Below are 3,865 nucleotides of genomic sequence, written 5' to 3'. Positions count from 1 at the left end.
GCGAGTTCATGGGGCTTTTTGTTCATGTTTTTAATCTTGTCCGTGGACTTTGTTATTCTCTCTTTCCACAGCTTTAATTCCACCCCCAGATTTTCAGTGGGAATACAGCACAAGGGGAAAGAAAAAAAAAAAAAGCACTTGTTTTAAAATATCAGGTTTCCCATGGAGAACACGTGGCCCGATATGATTAAATTTTAAAATGAGAGACAGAAAAATTCCAGTCACCAACCCCAGAAAAGATGCCTGTAATTTCTGAAAAGTCAGCATTAGGTTTAGAAAAACACCCACAATATCTTACAAATTGTGCCCTTCTTTGCAAACATCATCTGTAAGATAAATCTTATTTAACTGCTGCATGGTTGCGTTGCTAGAAAAGACGGGAGGTCAGCAGAACGTGTGCCCTCCCTCTGCGGAGAAAGGGGATAACACCAGCCTGCTAAATCAGATGTTACGGAAACATTTGTTATGTTGTTTATAGTAAGCGATTTATCGTTTTATTCTTCCATTTATGTTTTTCAAACACAGGTTACATATTCACCCAGTCAAAGACGTCTGGTTCATTTAAAAGGCACTACATCAAAGCTGACCTTCCATTTAAGATTCTTTCAAGAGCCTTTATATTAAGATTAGTGAAAAGTACAATTTAGCGTATACAGAGGAAGCAGGGAGCCGTCCCTGGCAGAAGGTAACCCACAGCGGCTGAGTAACTTCTTTGCAGTATAAACAGTGCTATAATGCTAAAGCTTTTATTTCCAATAAAAGCTTTCTTAAAGGAGAGAAGCACAGGTTAAAACCTAGGTTAGTCAATATTGCCCTGTTCCCTTGGGGTTAGGTTTCCTTGCATGGAGGGATTTCCACAAGCGAAAACTCTCAGCTTTTGAGTCAGACCTGCTGTGCGCTCCCCGCCTGCGCTGGCAGAGGTGTGCTTGCGGGCAGTGGCGTGATTTGGTGCCCCTCCGGCAGCCCCCGCGCTCAGCCCCCTCCCGAAGGGGACGCGGCTCCCACCGCCCCTCCGCAGCCGTGCAAGCGCAGCAGCACCTCTGCCTCGGTGGTGATCTGCCCTGGGGCTGCCTTTGAGCGTCACTTCGTTATTAAAATGTTATGTGATTACAATCCATTAACTCTTATCCCACTTTGTTTAAACCTTTCTAAGACATCCCCACCTTCCAAAACTCCGGGCCCTGCTTTTTCTCACTGTTTGCACGAGCAGTGGAGAGCATTGTACAAAGCTCGTGACAAGCGCACATGGCTGTAGGATCACCTCTCCGCTCAGTGACATAATTTTCTGTGTGTATCTGGCTGCTTTCCTGGGGACGGGGAGAAGGAATCTGGGCTGCATCAAAAAGGGCATCGCCAGAGGAGAGAAAGAAGTCATCATCCCGCTCTACTCAGCGCTGGCCAGGCCACCCCTGGAGCGCTGTGTCCAGTTCTGGTCCCCGCTGTACAAACAGGGTGGGACAGGCTGGAAGGGGTCCAGAGAAGGGCCACCAGGATGATCAGAGGACTGGGAAGCTGCCATACGAGGATGGGCTGGGAGAGCTGGGTTTGTTCAGCCCTGAGAAACGGAGGCTCAGAGGGGATCTCATCACCGTGTACCAGCACTTAGGGGGCAGCTACAGAGAAGATGGAGACTCCCTTTTTACACGGAGTCCCATGGAGAGGGCAAGGGGGATGGACACAAGTTGCTGTTGGGGAGATTCCAATTGGACACGGGAGGGAGATTTTTCACAGTGAGGACAGTCACCGCTGGAATAATCTCCCCAGGGAAGGGGTTGGCTCGGCCACGTTGGGCACCTTCAAGAGTCGGCTGGACAGGGCGCTGGGCCGTCTTGTCTAGGCTGGGCTCTGCCTAGAGAGGTTGGACCAGATGATCCCTGAGGTCCCTTCCCACCTGGGATTCTGTGACTCTGGGATTCTGTGAATCCAACTGCCTGTCTCCCGCTCCCGGGCGGGTGTCCGGGCCCTGCCGGCCGCGCACGTGCTGGTGGCGCAGGCAGGGTCCAGGCGTGCCTGGGACGTGCTGCCCGCGGGAGTCCGGTGCCTGGTGCGAGCTCGCAGCGCGGCGACGCGCGCGCTGTCAGGGCCGGGAGTGCAAGCCCGGGCGATGCCAGGGCCCGCGGCCGGGGAGGCTCCGTGAGGATCTCTGCAAAGCCAACGCGTCGGCTCTGAGACCGTCCAAGCCTCCGGCTGCTGTTGGGTTCAATGGCAATTTGGTGCGTCCCTCCCCTTGTTTATTTGAGCACAGGCACCTGGTCGCGGCTCCTCACCTGCATTTAGCACTAACTGCCATCGATCCCAGCCATCGTTGGGCTCCTCGGTGATGATTGTCAGTGCGTCTGCCTGTGCCTCCCTTCCCAGTGAGCGCAGAGGCGACAAAAGCACTTCCCTCTCGCAGAGAGAAGCAGAAAGATAAATGCATTAAAGGCTGTGAGGCGCTCAGACGCTACCGTGATTATCTCTTTTTAGGCAGATGAGCTGAAGAACAAACAGATACTGCCGATTACAAGTTTAATACATACAAGTAAGAGATGACCTTGCCTTCAGTACTATCTACACAGTTTAAGGACTAGTTGATTCAATAATAGGACACCCGTAGTAAATATTTATGAAACATCACATCACATAAAAATTATAGGTTATTTAAATTTAATTTGCATTTATACTTTCAAATCAGGTTATTATATAGCAGAAATGTACTAAAATTAAATTCATAATACACATTACAGCAATTTGAGCAAATTGTACCTTGAAGCAATTTGTATTTAAAATGCAGTCTGTGTGCTTCTTCACTTTCCTGCAGCCTGTAAATAAATTTACAAAGCATTTTCAGTGACAGCCATAGTGTTCCAGTTGTAAATTGATGTAGTCTGAAACAAAGAACAATTACCACTTAAACAGATCCTGTGTTACACTAAATCTTAAAGCATTTGAATGCCCTGGCAAAACAAAAGGAAGTGATTTTTCTTTTCTCTTTAATCCACGGCAACGGTCCTTGACGGGTGGAGAATATTTGTGCGCTAACCCCTTGCCTGTTTGTCTTCAAAAACAACCAGTTTTTAAAGGGGTCAGATTGCAGGGGGGCTGATGCAATAGCACGAGACCAGCGTCCAGACTGACAGCACTGTAAATTGTGTAGCTTGGACCATCTCTCCAGCAGCTGAGATTAAGTCAGTCACGAAACTCTCCCCAACAGGCAGCTCCCTCAAAACGCATTCCCAGCAAAGTTCAGGCTTCCCTGTTCCAACCGCAGTCCTGAGGAAAAAAATTAATATATCTGTGTAGGAGGCTGCGCAGCTTAAATGGTTCAAAGAGCAAGAAAGAGGTGTGGATTGGATATTAGGAAGAATTTCTTCCCTGCCAGAGCGGTCAGGCCCTGGCACAGGCTGCCCAGAGAGGTGGCGGAGTCACCATTCCTTGGGGGGATTCAAACACTGTGCACACGCGGTACTTCAGGGCATGGTTTAGGAGGCCTGGGGGGGTTGGGTTGGTGGTTGGACTTGACCCTAGAGGTCTTCTCCAACCTTAACGGTTCTATGATCCTATAAGCCATGCCACTTCTGGGGAGGCGCCTGGGAAAATCAGTCTGAATGAAAAGTCACACAGGAAAACCAGAGTTGAAATCCCATGGCGTTTCCATCTCCAAAGGTTGAGTCACGGTGTGGAGGGGGAGCGGAGCCAGGGACACCCCCCGCCATGGCCCGGGAGGGGGTCGGGCAGAGCCCGTGGAAGACACCATGTGCTCTCACCAAATGGGCCTGGACGGGACCTCAGTGCCCAGGCAGTCCCACCTAGCTGGTCTTCCCAACGCCACCCTGGTTACTGTGACGGGATGCTTTCCCCATAATTTAGCTAATCTGAATGTTTT

The 3,865-nt window shown here is 50.0% G+C and overlaps 1 long non-coding RNA gene across 1 annotated transcript; it reads right to left on the bottom strand.

Annotated features, from left to right (window-relative positions):
• Window positions 1-1,888: 1,888 nt before the first annotated feature.
• On the bottom strand, window positions 1,889-3,064 carry LOC135314960 (uncharacterized). Its single transcript, XR_010374375.1, has 3 exons — window positions 2,888-3,064; window positions 2,746-2,801; window positions 1,889-2,475 (listed from the first exon to the last, which is right to left on the bottom strand). It is a non-coding gene; the product is annotated as an uncharacterized LOC135314960 (long non-coding RNA).
• Between the last annotated feature and the right edge of the window lie 801 nt (window positions 3,065-3,865).

Source organism: Phalacrocorax carbo, chromosome 9, assembly GCF_963921805.1.
Source record: "Phalacrocorax carbo chromosome 9, bPhaCar2.1, whole genome shotgun sequence".
Taxonomy (NCBI): domain Eukaryota; kingdom Metazoa; phylum Chordata; class Aves; order Suliformes; family Phalacrocoracidae; genus Phalacrocorax; species Phalacrocorax carbo.
Note: the sequence above shows the minus strand (reverse complement) of the source record. Positions and strands in the feature narration are given on the sequence as shown.